Source organism: Chrysochloris asiatica, unplaced genomic scaffold, assembly GCF_000296735.1.
Source record: "Chrysochloris asiatica unplaced genomic scaffold, ChrAsi1.0 scaffold00003, whole genome shotgun sequence".
Taxonomy (NCBI): domain Eukaryota; kingdom Metazoa; phylum Chordata; class Mammalia; order Afrosoricida; family Chrysochloridae; genus Chrysochloris; species Chrysochloris asiatica.
Genome location: NW_006408521.1, coordinates 15750445 through 15767833, shown reverse-complemented (window position 1 = coordinate 15767833; position 17389 = coordinate 15750445). Strand labels below are relative to the sequence as shown.

The window sequence follows — 17389 nt, the reverse complement described above, 5'->3', positions numbered from 1 at the left end:
ACTCCCCCCACCCCAGGGTTTCTGCAGATGCCAAGATTACAGCAATCTGAAATGGAGCTAGTTTTGGGGTTTAGAGATATTTGTGCAAATGACCACTTGAAGTATGGTCCTAATGCGGTTTGGGCCACAGAATGACTGCTTCCCTTATAACTCAAATCTTAAGCCTAATGGTCACACTCAAAAATTTGCTGGTGTTTTAAAAACCTCTTTTCTCACAGGGCAGATATCCTGTTGTGTTTAATGATGCAGAGAAACGGTTGCTTATTTTCTCAGTGGACACACAGACCGTTTAAATGTGTAGACCTGTCCGCATAGGAGTAATCATTGATGCTTCCACCCTTAAAAATGATAGTGCCTCAAAGGATGACCTAGCACAAAACTAAGGTTTTACTCCCCTACCTCCTGGAAAACACACTATTTATGTTCTGTTGATATCTAACATGTTCTTTCATTTTACAGCTTGATTAGAGTTTATAATTACTAAATGAAGGGAATGATAGAAAAAAAATACATTGAAGGTGCATTTAGAGGGACTAGATTTTTTTTTTTTAATTGATCCTGCCATTTTATGTATTAGTATTAGATGGGAAAAAAATGACTTGTTTTAAGAGCAGAGTATATCAACTGCATATGTGTGAATATTAGCTCCAAACTTGGCAGCTGAAGTTCTTAATTACTGTAGTTAAGAATGACAAAAACATATGCATTTACAGTCTGGCTATGGCAACAGGAATTAGGGGGAGAGTCCGCAATATACACAAGAATGAGAAGCTCAGAAGTCTGACTGCTCAGCCAATCAATTCTGTGATTCTTTTCTGAAGGGGTCTTTAAAAATGGAATAAGTGTAATAAAACAAGGAACAATTTATGCTGCAAGTTATGCATTTAAGTTTTTCTTTTTCATTTCATAATTGATAAATGATAAACAGCATATTGTGCTAATTTGCCTCTTAAGCAGCCAGTGCTTCTGTTCTTCTGGGCTTTTTTAAAATAAGGTTTGACTGGGACCACCCTGTAATTCCTGTATAGTGAGCTAAAGACATTCTCCACTCAGTGTTTTAGTGTGACTTAGCACCAGTAGAATGTCTCAAATACAAAGAAGAGGTTAATCCTTCTTGGCAAGAGCTTCATCAGCCATTGCCTTATGATTGTCACAAATTGTGTTAATTTAGGGACGTGGGTTGTGTAGCTCATCGTTTCCTATGAGAATTGTCCCACTGGTGAATTCTGTTTAAAAATGACTTTAGAAGATCAGCATATTATTTTTCAGATAAAATGAAGAATTGATCAGATGAGAAGACACAGATTGCTTTTCTTCCAAGGACACAGTGAACTAAAAGTGAGAAAAATTTAAGGTGTAAATGATATTTAAGGTGAATTATTTCTGGAAAGAATGTCTTCTTCAGTTTCAATGCAGCATATGACAGATCATATAAAATGTGCTAATAAAATACTTTAAAAAAATGCTCAAGCTTCGTTCTTTCATTGATTCCCTTGTAAGTACCTAATGTATTTATACTGTATTCTGTACTGCATAACCAAAGGTAAATAACAATATTTTTGCTTTTTAGCTCATTCCAGATTGTGAGAGATCAGATACTGATGGGCATTTAACCTGTTCAAAATGGAACCTTTGATTTTTTTTTTTTTTTTAACCACTCCCACCATACTGCGCTGTTTTTCCAGCCTTTTCCAAATGCAGTGTCATACCATGTAAAAAAACCATCCTCACTGTCTCCGAAACTCCTGCCCCCACCTCTTTCAGATAATGACTCATTTTCATTGAAAAAGTAGCAGCCATTAGATGGAATTCTCATATTTTCTCATATTTTTCCACCACTGAACAATCTTCCCTGCAGGGGTGCTTTTTTTTTGGTTTTTTTTTGCCCCTTGTTTTTTTCTGTTCCTGTTAAAAAGCAAGAAGACATTGTATTTCAGCAAAGGCCAAAGCACTTCTGCCTCATATCATATCCTTTCTCACCTTCTCAAGGACTTTGTTCCTTCATACATCTCTCATCTCTTGTCTGCTTTTTCACTTTCTCCTGCATCAAGCTCAACATCATACAAATAAACTTTTGATTTTCTATCTTTTTAAACCTCTTTGGTCCCTCTTCTCCTTGCAGTTACTGCTCCACTTTACAGGTAAGCTGCTCAAAGAACTGTGCCTCCACCCTATCTTTAGTTCCTTGCCCCTCCGATAGATGAATTTGTCACTCATCTGTCTCCAAGTCACCAGTATTCTGACTGGCCTTTCAGGTTCCACTTCTATCCACCTCCCATCCATTCCCTAAAAAGAAGCTAGAATGAGCTGTTAAGTGAGATAAAAATTTACATACAGTGAAATACACAATTTGATGAGTTTTGAAAATGTATACACCTGGTACCTGTGTAACCAACACTAATCAACATATAGACTATTTTCATCATTCCAGAAAGTTCCTTCTTGTTTCTTTTAGAATGATTCTTTAAAAATAGAAATCAAATTACTCCTTACTTAAAAAATACACAAAGCAATTCTATATGTTGTTAATATCTCACGTTGCCGTCGAGGCAGTTCCAACTCATGGTGACCCCGTGTGTTTCAGAGCGGAACCGTACTCTATCGAGTTTTCAATGACCGATGTTTTGGAACTAGATTACCAGGCCTGTCTTCTGAGGCACCTCTGAGTAGACTTGAATCTTTAGCCTTTCCGTTAGCAGCTAAACATGATAACCATTAGTACCCCACAGAGATTCCCATATATTGTTTAAACACCACCAAAACAGCAACAACAAACCATTACTGTCAAGTCGATTCTGACTGATGACAGCCAGATAGGACAGACTAGAACTGGGGTTCTTCACTGAAGCAGGTTGCCACATCTTTCTCCTGAAGATTGGCTGGGGTTTAAACTGCCAACTTTTGGTTGACATCCTAGTGCTTAACCACTGCACCAGCAGGGCCCTTTCCAAATACATTTTTGGGGGAGGCTTATATAAGGAATATATATGCCCTGGTGGTACAATGGTCTAGTACTCAGCTCCTAACCCAAAGGTCATTGGTTCAAACCCACCCGTGGCTCCACAGGTATTCCCATAAGATTCTAGCCTAGGAAATGTAGAGGATGGTTCTGCTATGTCTTACAGAGTTGTTAAGAGTAATCAATGTGATGGCACACAGCATCAACAACATAAAAGGCATGGTGCAGATGGTTAAGCTCTCAACTACTAACTGCAAAGGTTGTGATTCAGAGCCACCAGGAGATAGATGCCTTGTAAGAAAGGCTTTGTGATCTGCTTCTGAAAGGTCACAACCTTGAAGACCTAGGGAGCAATTCTACTCTGCAAACATGGAGTCACCAAGAGTTGGAATTGACTCAACAGCAGCTGATTAATCGAAGGAGAAAAAAACACAATAGTGTCAAGCATTTGTTGTTGTTGTGCCATTGAGTCGGTTCCGACTCACAGTGACCCTGTATAGGTCTTCTGAGGAGCTATTGGTGAGCTTAAACCACTGACCTTGCAGTTCAAACCGACCATGAGGTCAAGTGTCTATCCTGTCTAGGAAATGTTAGAGTGAATTGTTTGATGAACACCAAATTCAAGAGAGTGGCTATCCACGGTGGGATGGGGTGGGGTATAATCAGGGTACATAGATCAATTATATTGGTAAGGTTTTATTTCCTCATCTGGATGATTGGCTTACAGTCTTGTTACTCTTTTTGTAACTTTTATACGTCTGAAATGGAGTCCTAATATGGCGCTGTGGGTTAATGTGCCAGACTGCAAAGCCGTTTGAACTGCAAGGTTGGTGGTTCAAGCTCACCAGCTGCTCCTTAGAAACCCTATACAGGGTCGCTATGGGTCGGAACCGACTTGATTGCACTTAACAACAACAACATATGTCTGAAATAACTTTTTCAGCTTTCCATTGAAATACAATTTACATATAGACAAGTACACAATCCTACATGTGGAGTATGATGAATTGCCATAGAATGAACACATCTGTGTAATCAGCAACCAGATCAAGGAATAGAATATTACCAATCTCCCAGAGGCTCCTCCTGCCTCATTCCAGTTTTTCATACTCCCAGAGATAACCATTGTCCTGACTTTTAGCAACATAAATTCATTTTGCTTAATCTAGAACTTCATATGAATGGATTGTACAGTATAGGCTCCTTAGAATCTAGTTTATCCCGAATTAGCTCTTGATGTCTCTGAGATTTGCCCCTATTTTTTAGCCTATCAGCAGTTCATTCACTTTTATTATTGAGTCCCTGGTTGGTGCAGACAGTACTCAACTTCTAATAGAAAACTTGGCAGCTAAATCCACCCAGAGGTCCTTTGGAAGAAAGGCCTAGGGATGTACTTTCAAAGGACCACAGTCCTGAAAACCTATAAAATTGTTCTACTCTTCACACTTCAGGTCCCCGTAAGTTGCAATTGACTCAACAGCAACTAGTTTTTATGACTTTTTTTTCTTTTTAAATCTCCCATTTTATAAGGATACCATACTATGTCTAGCCATCCTCCTGTAGATGTACATTTGAGTTATTCCCAGTTACTGCTATTAGTGCTGCTATGAACATTCATATATAAATTATTTTATGAACAAGTATTTATTTCTTTTGGGTAAATGCAGTGCTGGGTAATAGGGTACCTTGGTGATTATGTGCTGTGGAGTCGGTTCTGACTCACAGCAACCCTATAAAGGGTTTCCGAGGCTGTAAATCTTTACAGGAACAGAAAACCTCATTTTTCTCCAGTTGGAGCAGCTGGTAATTTTGAACTGCTGACCTTGAGGTTAGCAGCCCTACTTGTAACCACTCTGCTACCAGAGAGGAATTTAATTCCATACACTCCCTCACAACTTTTGTGGTGGTGTTTTCATCATTTTAAGTACATGCTTTAGCTAATCAGTATACATTCTTTTTAAACTCTTGTATTTATATTTGATAGCAACACACAAACCCAAACATACACCCATTCACAATTTCCGCATAAATACTTGGATAGCACTGTTAGCATTCTCCACATTCTCAGGGGTCCTATCCAAATTGTTTCATCACCATCCATTTAGACCCTCTGTCCTTAAAGGTGTCATCTGTGCTTTAGATAAATTGTTGTCAGATTAGACTCATATACTTAATTCTTTATGAGAGTGTATATTTAAGGAAAACATTTTTTAATTAATTGGTTTAAAGTGTTTAGTTAAATGATGGCTTCATGGAATAGTTTTGGTTCAAGGCTTAAAGATTCTTTTTAGGCATTAACTTTGGGGGTTCTCCCACCTCAGTGGATTCAGTAAGCTTGGTTTCCATATGCATTTGAAGTTCTGTTCCAGATTTTTCCTCCTTTTGGTCAGGATCCATCTTTGGGTCCTTGAGCAAAATGTTCAGTAATGATGCAGGACACCATCCATTTCTTCTGATCTTGTGGAAATGGAGGCAGTAGTTCAAGAGAGCAGTTAAGCCTGCAGTCCATCCCCTTCCTTGATTCTTGGGCCCCCACTTTCTTTGCTGTTACAGGTAAAAAGAGACCAACTCTTGTATTTTGAGTGGCCACTCCCAAACTTTTAAGAGCCCAGATGCTAGTCTTTCAACTAGGAGGTAGAAATGACACTCTAAAAATGTTAGGTCAGTTGACTGTACAGACCCATGAAGCCATGACCCCAAACCTTCAACCCAAGAAGCCTAATCTCATGGAGTGTTTGGTCTTACCTAAGTAGCATCAACAGGCACAACCTTTAGACATTTTGGGGGGCTGTTGTAGGAGTAAAACAAAATGTTTTATTTGCCATTTCATGCCCTTCTTCCTTTTTTCCTGGTGTTCAACCTGATAGTAACAGCTACCTTAGTCTAATTGTGTAACTACTGCCCTTGTTGTTGTTAACTGCCGTTGAGTCAGTTCTGACCCATAGCGACCCTATATAGGGTTTCCAAAGAGTGGCTGGTGAGCTTGAACTGCTGACTTTGCAGTTCAAACTGACTTTGCAGTCCAGCATATTAACCCACACCACCACACCAGGACTCATGGTTGATGTCAATTTTCCCATCATCACAGAAAAAAATTCACTACTTCCCAGTGAGCGGTTTCTCCTCTCTTCCCCACTCCTACCCCTTGTAACCACTAGTAACTATTGGTCTCTATATAATTACCAATTCTTGTCATTTCATATAAGAGAGAGCATACAATGTTTGTACTTTTGTGATTGATTCAGCTTGTTCAGCATCATGTCTTTGAGGTTCATCTATGTTGTTCATTTTTGTCTTTCAGGCTGAGTATGTATAGCTGATCCTTGAACAACATGAGGCGTTAGGAATACTGACCCTCTTGCAGCTGAAAATCCACATATAACTTTTGACTCCCCCAAACCTTAACTACTAATAGCCTACTGTTGACTGGCAGCCTTATTGATAACATAAACAATTAATATATATTTTATATTCTATATTATATGGCACTGCTTCCACATAGAAAGTTGTATTTTCAATACAACATAAAAAAGGATTACATAAAAAGGTCAAGGTTTTTGAACCTGCTGGCATAGCTACAGCAATGGTTTCATGAAGCCCCCCCCTTTTAAAAAGAACAGTCTTTAAGTTTGCTATATTCGTTATCTTTCAATGGCCAGCAACTACAGTTGAATATCAAGTGACTCAATGTTTTCTTGCAATGTCATAACTTTGCTCTGCTTTTGAGCTGGACTCCCAGCACCATCAGTAGTACTTCATATGGTTCCCAAGGTGTTTTTCAAGGTTTATGGTATTGCACTAAACAGAAAAATACTCAAGAACCATGAGAGCTCCTGGTTCACTATTAGTTTTTGCTATCTAGTGCTGCTCTAACAGAAATAGCACAAGTGATGGCTTTAACAGACACATTTCTTTATTCTCTCACAGTTTAGAAGGCTAGAAGTCCACATTCTGAACTCTGACTCTAGGGAAATGCCCTTGTCCCCTTTCAGCATCTGCAGGCCCAGTATTCTTTGGAAATCTCCACGTGTTTTAGCATCAATCTTTCCGTGGGTCGAGGATCTCCACAGTGCAGGGAGCCCAGGTCTAAGGGGCACACTCTGGCTCTTCTTTCTTGGTGGTGGTAGGTCCCTGTCTGCTTATCTGTTTAATCTTTTATATCTCAACAGAGATTGTCTCAAGACACCATCTAACCCTGTAGATTGCAGCTGACCTCATTAAGATCATAGGAATAAGGATTTACAACACATAGGACAATTATGTCAGATCAGGGCTAATCTCATCAAATCACATATGAGGGATGTGATTACATTATATTGGATCTCATCATTGGGAGATGATGAGCTCTTAGTTGCTAAACCACTGAGAATCTTGGCCAAGCCAAGTTGACACAAAGCTTTAACCATCATAGTCCCTTTTTTAACTATCATAGTACCCTATGTCAATTTGGCACCTGTACATATCACCTTAAACCATACATCTTCTATAAATGAAGAAAATTATGAATCCATACTCGTACCTAATGTGATTTAACTAACACAGGTACGACCGCAAACATAACTTGGTTGGTTATGTGCTGTGGAGTCGGTTGTGACTCATAGTGACTCAGCATAGGGTTTCTGAGGCTGTAAATCTTTACAGAAGCAGAAAGCCTCATCCTCCCATTGAACAGCTGGTAGTTTTGAACTGCTGTCCTTGAGGTTAGCAGACTAACTCATAACCACTACACTACCAGAATGCCTTAAAAACACACTAACCCCATAGTATTATCCCCCAGTTCTTCTAAGTTCAAATTCCAACCTGCAACAAAATTTCTCTTCAACTGTGAATCTAGAATACAAGTTATCCTCTTCTAAACACAATGGTGGAACAGGCAAAAGGGAGACCTTTGCATTACAAATAGGACTAATCGTAGGGACTAGTTGAAAATCCAGCATTAGCTCTCAAAGCTTGAAAAGAATCCTCTGTTCTCTGAGACCATTTAATCAGTTACTCTGCCCTCCAGACTCTTTCTCTGGGTGTTGGCCATACACTCTGGCTTCTGGGTAGAGACTCCTCAAGGCTGAGCTTCAGTTCTGCCTCCCAGGCCCACTGGAAAGGTAATCCTACACCTTCAGCTTTGGGTGGCCCCATTCTCCTAGGCCATCTGATTGGTGACCCAACTTCCTTGATCCTTGCAGGGTTTGTTCTTCTGCCTCCTTGGGCATGGCAGCATGCCCCCTCAGCTTTGGGCAGAGGCCCCATCTGTTATTTATTATGGCTCATTCTTTTTTTTTGAAAATTTTTATTGTGAATTGAATGAAGGTTTATAGAGTAGAGCATCAATTTTACATTCAACAAATTGTACTTTTTTTTTTTCTCATCTCAATGATTGCAATTCCTTCCACGTAACAACAGTTATTCTACTTCCTCCCTGTGCTTCTTATTTGCATTCCACCCTCGTTACTAACTCTTCTGAACTGTATCCTTAGGTAAATGGTGCCATTTGATCTTGACTGGGTAACCATTCCATGGTGAACATACTTTACAAGTGTTTTTGACTCCCTATATATCTATTTTCAGCTTGGCTGAAAATTGGACCATGAGGGTAAGTTCCTTTGCAGGCCTGGAGGGAAGCCAAGGGCCATAGTCTCGGGTTCTTCCAGCCTCTTTCTGATGAGTAAGCCTAGTCTTTTTTTCTAAGTATAATTTTGAGTTTTGTTGCACATTTACTCTCAGTCAATCTGGGGTCTTCTAATATGATCCCTTTCAGAGCAGTAGGTAGTGGTAACCAGGCACCATCTAGTTCTTTGGGTCTCAGAGTCATAGAAACTGATGTTCACATGTTCCATTAGTCCATTGGACTAATTAATTCCAAGAATCGTCAGTTCTCATCACTTTTTTTTTCCTCTGCACATAGAGAGAACAATAGTTGCTCCTTAGATGGCAGAGGTCCCATCTTAATGGCAGCTCCACAATGTGGAACTGAGCAGGAGAAGGATATCTGACTCTTTGAAACTTAAAAAACTGTGGTTCCACCCTTAGAAGCCCAGAGGTCATGGTTCAACCATTTGAGAGGCTAGAAGTCAGGTCCTACCTTTAGAGATGGAGGCAGCTCTGCTTCCATGCTCCTTGCCACATTAGCTTCTGCTGCCCGGTTACCTGGTTTCTTGAAGAGGCCATCCTGGTCTCTGCTGCGCTTGAGCAAGTGTTACAAATCTCTGGTTCTACTGCTAAGTGCCAGAGGCACCCCACTCCACCAGGAAGCCTCCTGCATGAAGGTGCTCTGTTTTTTCCCTCTATGGGTCAGTTCCCTTGCCATCTTGTGCCACTGCTTCTCACTGTCTCTGGTTTTAGATTTCCCCACTTCCTTCTGAACTCTCATCAGAATTGCTTTTGAGGTTTATAATTCCAACAACAGTTTCTTTTAGACAATCTTGGTTTTTACTATTAGGCAGTGTAGTACTCTTCCGAACTCTGGTCCTTATCCAATTCTAAAATGACTTCCACATTTTAGGTATCTGCTGGTCCCAATTCTGTCTTAGTTCTCTAGTACTGCTATACCAGAGGACTTGTTAAAGTGGGCGGCTTTAACAAACACACTTATTCTCTGACAGCGCAGGAGGCTAGAGATACAAATTCTGAGTCCCAGCTTTGGGGAAAGGTCCTTGTCTCCTTTCAGCAGCTGTTGGCCCAACATTTCTTGGAGTTCTCCATGGTTCTTAGTAGCAGTCTTTTCCTGGATCTAGCGTAGTGGTTACGAATCGGGCTGCAAACCTTAAGGTCAGCGGTTCGAAACTACCAGCCGCTCCGTGGGAGAAAGATGAGGCTTTCTACTCCTGTAAAGATTTACACCCTTGGAAACCCTGTACAGGGTCTCTATGGGTCGGAACCGACTTGACACTTAACAACAACAACAACAACAGGATCTTCACAGCACAAGAACTACATATCCAAAGTACACACGTCACTCCAGTTCTTCTTTCTTGGTGATAGCAGGTCCCTCTGCTTTGCCTACCTGTTTAATCTTTTATATCTCAAAAGAGTGACTTAAGATACAGCCTAATCCTGGAGATTGCATCTGGCCTTATCAACATAACAGAAATGAGGATTTATAACAGATGAGGATAATTACATCAGAGCAGCACTGATCTCATCAAATCACATTATGAGGAAGTGCTAACATATTAGAGCTCATCATGGGAAATGAGTACATTTTAACTGCTAAGCCACTGAGAATCCTGGTCCTACCAAGTTGATACCAAGCCTTAACTATTATACTGTGATACACAATGTATTCCAGATACAAACTGCTCATATGGAGATTATTGTCACTTAGCAAACAAAATCCATGTCTAAGTGGGCCTGCACACTTATACACAGTTCAAACCCATGTTCAAGTGTCAACTGTAAATACCACCTTGCATTTATCCATTCATATGTTGTAGGGCATTTGAGTTGTTACCACCTCTTTGCTATGTGAATAATACTGCAATGAACATCAGTATATGCATGTCTGTGTCATTGTTTTTAGGTGCTAAGGTATATATTAAAGGAGCTCTGGTAGTGTAGTGGGTACAGATTGGGCTACTAATCTCACAGTCAGCAGTTCGAAATTACCAGCAGTTCCGTGGGAGAAAGATGAGGCTTTCTGTTCCCATGAAGATTTATAACCTCGGAAACTCTACACAGGGTTTCCGAGGCTGTAAATGGAACTGATTCCATGGCATATAGCTGCCACCACCACAACCAAGTTATATACTAGTATGGTACAGTAGGATAAGCACTGGACTGCTGTCCAAAAGGTTGAGGTTCAGACCCACCAACTGTTCCTCAGAAATCCTATACCAGGTTGACATAAGTCAGAACTTAATGACAGTAGCAAGGTATATACCAAAGAAACCCTGGTGGTGCAGCGGCTAAGCACTTGGCTGCTGACTGCAAATGTGACAGAACCCATGAGCTGCTGCTACATGGGACCAAGATGTGGCAGTCCGCTTCAGTAAAGACTGTTGTTAGGAGCCATTGAGTTGGTTCCGACTCAGCAACCCTATGCCTCTAACAATACAAAACACTGCTCAGTCTGCACCATCCTTAGAACTGTTATATTTAAGAAAAGCGTTGTGCCACTGTGTCAAACCATCTTGTTGGGGTTCTTCCTCTTTTCCAATGACCCTCCACTTCTCCAAGTGTGATGCCCTTCTTCAGGGACTGGTCCCTCCTGATAATATATCCAAAGATGAGAGACAAATTCTTACCATTCTTGCTTATAAGGAGCATTCTGGCTGTACTACTTCCAACACAGATCTGTTTATTCTTCTGGCAGTCCATGGTACTTTCAATATTCTTTGCTAACACCATAATCCAAATGCATTGATTCTTCTACAGTCTTCCTTATTCATATGCATATGAGGCTATTGAAAATGCCATAGCTTGGGTCAGGTGCACCTTAGTCCTCAAATTACTATCTTTTTCTTAAACACTTTAAAGAGGTCTGGTGCAGCAAATTTGCCTATTGCCATATGTTGTTTGATTTCTTGACTGTTATTTCCATGAGTGTTAATAGTGGATCCAAGCAAAATGAAGTCTTTGACAATGTCAATCTTTTCTCCCTTCATCATGATGTTATTTATTGATTCAGTGATGAAGATTTTTATTTTCTTCACATTGAGGTGCAATCCATATTGAAGGCTGTAATCTTTGATCTTCATCAGTAAGTATTTCAAGTTCTCTTTACTTTCAGCAAGCAAAGTTGTACTACTTGCATATGGCAGATTGTTAATGAGTCTTCCTCCAATCCTGATGTTATGTTCTTCTTCATACAATGCAGCTGCCCAGATTATTTGCTCAGCATACAGATAGAATAATTATGGAGTGAAATGATGCAATGCTGGTGCACAACTTTCCTGATTTTAAATCATTCAGTGTCCCCTTTTTCTGTTCGAACGACTGCTTCTTGGTCTATTTACAGGTTTCTTATGAGCACAATTAAGTGTTCCAAAATACCCTTTCTTCACAATATTATCCATAGTTTGTCATGATTCATACAGTTGAATGCCTTTGCATAGTCAATAAAGCACAGTAGACATCTTTCTGGTAGTCTCTGCTTTTAGCCAAAAGCCATCTGATGTCAGCAGTGATATACTTTGTTCCACATCCTTTCCTTAATCTTGCTTGAATTTCTGGCAGTTTCCTGTCCATATACTGCTGTAATCATTTTTAAATTATTTTCAGAAAACTTTTACTTGCATGTAATATTAATAATATTGTTTGATGATTTCTGCATTTTCTTGACATAGACAAGTGTGCACTCCAGTTTGTTGAAACAGTTCAATGAATAGTCAGTCAATTTCTAGAGCCTTGATTTTCTCCAGTGCCTCAGTGCTGTTTGAACCTCTTCCTTCAGTACCAGCAGTTCTTGATCATGTGATACCTCTTAAAATGAATGAACATTGATCAATTACTTTTGGTACAGTAACTCTGTGTATTGTTTCCATCTTCTTTGGTGGGCATCACTCAATATGTTGCCCATGTTATTGTTGTTATGTGCTGTCGAGTTGGTTCCGATGTACAGTGACACTTACAGGGTTTCTGAGGAGCAACTGGTGATCTTGAACCACCTACCTTGCAGTTCAAACTGACCTTTCAGTCCAGTGCATTAACCCACAGTGCCACACCAGTAGAATCCTTCAATATTGCAAGTCGAGGCTTGAATTTTTTGTTCAGTTCTTTCAGCTTGAGAAATGCTGAGTGTGTTCTTCCCTTTTGGTGTTCTAACTTCAGGTCTTTTCATATTTCATTATAATGCTTGACTTTGTCTTCTTGAATTACCCCTTGAAATTTTCTGTTCCGCTCTTTTACTTCCTTTTTTCTTCCATTCACTTTAGCTTCTCCATGATCAAAAATTACTTTCAGAATCTCTTCTGACATCCACTTTGGTCTTTTTTTCCCTAACTTTTTAATGACCTTTTGTTTTCTTCCTGTATGATGTTATTGATGTCATCCTACAACTGTTCTGGTCTTTGGTCATCAGTGTCTAATACTTCAAATCTGTTCTTGAGATTGTCTCTAAATTCAGGTGGGATATACTCAAGGTCATATTTTGGCTCTTGTAAAGCTGTTTTAATTTTCTTCAGCTTTAGCCTGAACTTGAGTTCTGGTGTGGCACTGTAGGATAAGCACTGGACTGCTAAATGCAGCTGTTGCTTCTCAGAAACCTTATAGAGGCTTGACTGCACTTAACAACAAGAAGCTGGGATTTTTATATAAGTAACTGTTGGGCTGTTCCCTAGGCAGCCCTTGGCCTTGTTTTGGCTGATGAGATTGAGTGTCTCCATTATCTCTTCCCACAGATGTAATCAACTTGAGTCCTTTGTATTCCATCTGTTGAGTTCCAGGTGTATAGTCATCTTTTATATAGTTGAAAGAAGATATATGCAATGAATAATTCATTGGTCTTGCAAAATTCTATCAGATCTTCAGCATCAGTTCTGTCACCATGACCATATTTTCCAATGACTGATCCTTCTTCTTTGTTTCTAACTTTTGCATTATAATTCCCAGTAATTATCAATGCATCTTGAGTGCCAGGTTGGTCAATTTTAGAATGAAGTCATTGATAGAGTTCTTCAACTTCATTATCACTAGCTTTAGTGGTTGGTGTGTAAATTTGAATAATAATGTATTAACTGATCTTCCTTGTAGGCATGTAGATATTATCCTGTCACAGATAGCATTGTACTTCAAGGTAGATCTTGAGATGTTTTTTCTGTAAAAATGAATACAATGCCATTGCTATTTAATTTATGCTCCCAGCATAGTAAACCATATGCGTCAAAACCATATGATTCAAAGGGCAAATACCAATCCATTTTAGCTCTCCAGTGCCTAGGATATTGATCTTATGCATTCCATTTCATTTTTGACAACTTCCAATCTCCCTAGATTCATAGTTCTTACATTCCACATTTCCAGTTATTAGTGGATGTTTGCAGCTGTTTTTTCTCATTTTGTGCTACATCAGCAAATGAATGTTTGAACATCTTACTCCATCTACATCATTAAGGTCAACTCCACTCTGATAAGGCAACTCTTCCCCAGTCATATATTGAGTGCCTTCAAACATGAGGGGCTTATCCTGTGGGGCTATATCTGGCAATGTTCTTCTGACAGTCTTAGGGTTTCCGTTGCTCATCGTTCAGAAGTGGGCTCCTTGCCTTCCTCCTAATCTGTCTTACCTTGGGAGTTCTGCTGAAATCTGTCTACCATGGGTGATTGCTGTTTAAAATACTGGTGACGTAGCTTCCAGCATCACAGCAACATACAAGCCACCATAGTACAACAGACTGGCAGAGGAGTGGTGGCTGTAAAGGTCACAGCCTTTTGAACTCTAAAGGGCAGTTCTACTCTGTCCTTGTTGTGTCAAAATTGACTTGCTGGCAACAGATTTTTTTTTCATAGGTATATACCTAGGAGTGGAATTGCTGGATCATATGGTAATTCCATTTTTAATATTTTGAGGAATTGCCATACTGTTTTCTATGGCAATTTTACATTCATAACCAGTGTTGAGTAAGGGTCAGTATTCATTTTTATTTGCTCACATGTTTACTTTTATCCATTGCTCTTTATTTCTTCCTGCATACTTTCACCAGGAATCATTTTCTTCTGCTCCATTAGACTCCTGTTAGGCTTTTAAATTTTTTTTTTTAAGTGAGGGTTTGCTGGTGACAAGTTCAGTTTTTACTTGTCTAGAAATGTATTTGATTTTGCCTTCAATTCTCTGAGTATGGAATTTTAGGTTTGTAGGGCTATGTGTGTATCCTCAGCACTTTAAAACCTTATTCCACTGTCTTCAGGCTTCCATAATTTCTGTTGAAAAATCAGCCATAAGTCAACATGATTCTTAGTCCTCTAAATTAGAGGTTACTTCTTTGACTGTTTTTAAGATGTTCTCTTTGTCTTTAGTTTCCAGCCCTGGACGTCCCTAGCCCTGGCTTTAATTATTATGTTTTGTTGCTTTCCCTTGGTAATCTATTTGCATTTGATTACTAACTTACAGATTGGTGGTCTGAGTCCACACAGTGGCACTGCAGAATAAAGGTCTGGCAATCTGCTTCTGTAAAGATTGGCCAAGAAAATGCTATGGAGCACAGTTCTGCTTGTACCACACAGAGGTGTCATGAGTCAGGAATGACTCAATGGTGATGGGTTTTATTTGTTGTTATTCCTGCTTGAAGTTCCTAGTGATTATTGAATTTGTGTATTGATGCCTTTAAACAATTTTCTGTTACCACTTAAAATATTTTTGTGTTTCAGTCTTTCTTGCCACTTTCTTATCATCAAATATACATAATTTACACCTTTTCATTGAACCCTACATGTCTCTTACACTCCTTTCTTTGTTTCCCATTTCACTTTTTTCTCTGTGTTTCACTTTTGGAAAATTTTGACCTGACTTCCAATTTATAAATCAATCTCTTCAACTATGTTCAACCTGTTGTTCACCCTATCTATTGAATTTGTCATTTTAGTACTGTATTTTACTTCATAGGAATTTCTACTTGCATCTTTTATTGATTCTAATTATCTGGTGAAATTTTGTTTCTTTTCATCTATCTTCTCCATCTTGTATTATATTGTTTGAGTATATTCATCACAGTTAGCACTGTCTACTAACTCCAGTGTCTGTATTACTTGTAGTTTCTTTGTGCCATCTGTTTGCTGCTCCAGGTTTTTGTTTTGTTCTTGGCATGCCTGGTAGATTTTTATTGTAATATTTTGGGTGAAAAAATTATAACTATACTGGATGGTGCTATTTTCCTCCATGTAAAATAACTGCTAGACAGGTGGTTGTGGGGCTGATCATTTTAATGCTATTAGGGATTCAACTGACATTAATTGTATTTTATTTTTATCAAACTCTATCAAATTATCAAACATAGTGTAGACTTCTTGAGTTTACAGCTAAGAGCGTGGTGTGCTCTTAATGACTACTCCTTCTGACAAGTCCCAGTCTCTAATTTTTTTTTAGAGTGAGACACTCAAAAGTCTTACTACAAGCTTGTTAGAAGGTTTCTCTTTGGTTCTTAGGTTCAGAATTCAGTGTATATCTTGAGAAGAATAACAGCCAAGTATTAGACCTAGTTTTCTGCCCCTCTTTCCTTACTAACGGTCTCTCAAGTCTCTAATTTTTGTTTCTCTAACCCTATGACACTGCCAAACTTTCTTCAGGTTTTTTTTGTTTGTTTCCACCCCCCACCTCACCCCACCCATTTTAATAGCAATTCTTTGTTGAAGCTCTTTGCTGGGATCCTCAGTTCCTTACTCCTCTCTCAATCTGACAAATGCCTGGAAAGAAAGAAGGGTTTCAGAATGTTGACTCAACTCTCTGTGTTTATTCTTTTTATCTCTGTCGCCTCAGCAACTCTGTGGTCCCTTCATCCAGATCCATATCTGTGTTTGTGCATACATGTGCACTTGAACTTGATCCAGCTTTTCTTGTTTTCGGGGGAAGCATTTTTCTGAGGCATTAAGCAACACTCCTGGTGGATCAACACTGAACTCTGGACCACGAGGTCAGCAGTTCAAACCCACCAGATACTCCTTGGAAACCCTATACAGGGTCACTATGAGTCAGAACAATATCATATAGTCACAAGTAGACATGTGCTTGAGATATTATAAATTTATAAAAATATAATCATAGAAATTTCCTGTGTAAAGTCCCTCATTGGCTTTTTATTTCACTTGGAATAAAATTCAACTCTTTAGGACATCTACAAGGTCTCTGATTTGTTCCTGCCTTACTCCTCAATCACATACTACTATATTCTGTCTTGCTTTTCATATTCCAGACATATTTACTTTCAAAAACTTCTCCATCGTGTCATACTTTCCTTCATCAGATTCACTATAGGCAAACCCACCAACTAATTTATTTGTAAAACTATCATTTTTTTGTCTGAAATTCTGTTCTTTGGTATGTTCTATGACCTCAAATTAGAAAGCTTAAAAGTGTTTAACCCTCCAGATTTGCAACAATTAAAGTCTAGCAAATACAAAATTTTATCAAGAATATGGATATTCTTGGAAAATATGGAAAACTATCATACATTGCTATTGGAAGTATCCATGGGTACAGCCTTTTTGAAAGACTTTATCAAGTAATGCTGAAGATATATCCTATTGCTCTGCTGTTTTTCCACTAGATATATATATATCGATTAAATGTCTTAATCAAGAATATTTATAATATTCACAAAGTTGAAATATTCCAAATATGCATCAGTAGTAGAATGGATAAGTAAATTGTAGCATATTCGCACAATAGTGTACTATTCAGTGGCATATATCAAAACTACCTGGAGAGCTCATTAAAAACACAGATTACCTTACTCTAACCCCAAAGTTTCTTAATAAGTTTAGGGTGGGACCTAAGAATTTGCATAT

At 38.9% G+C, this 17389-nt stretch overlaps 1 protein-coding gene across 1 annotated transcript in view; it reads left to right on the top strand.

The window, feature by feature from the left end:
* HTR7 (5-hydroxytryptamine (serotonin) receptor 7, adenylate cyclase-coupled) overlaps positions 1 to 17389 on the top strand; it is a 92685-nt gene that overhangs the window by 1418 nt on the left and 73878 nt on the right. The gene's annotated exons all lie outside the window — the stretch shown is intronic.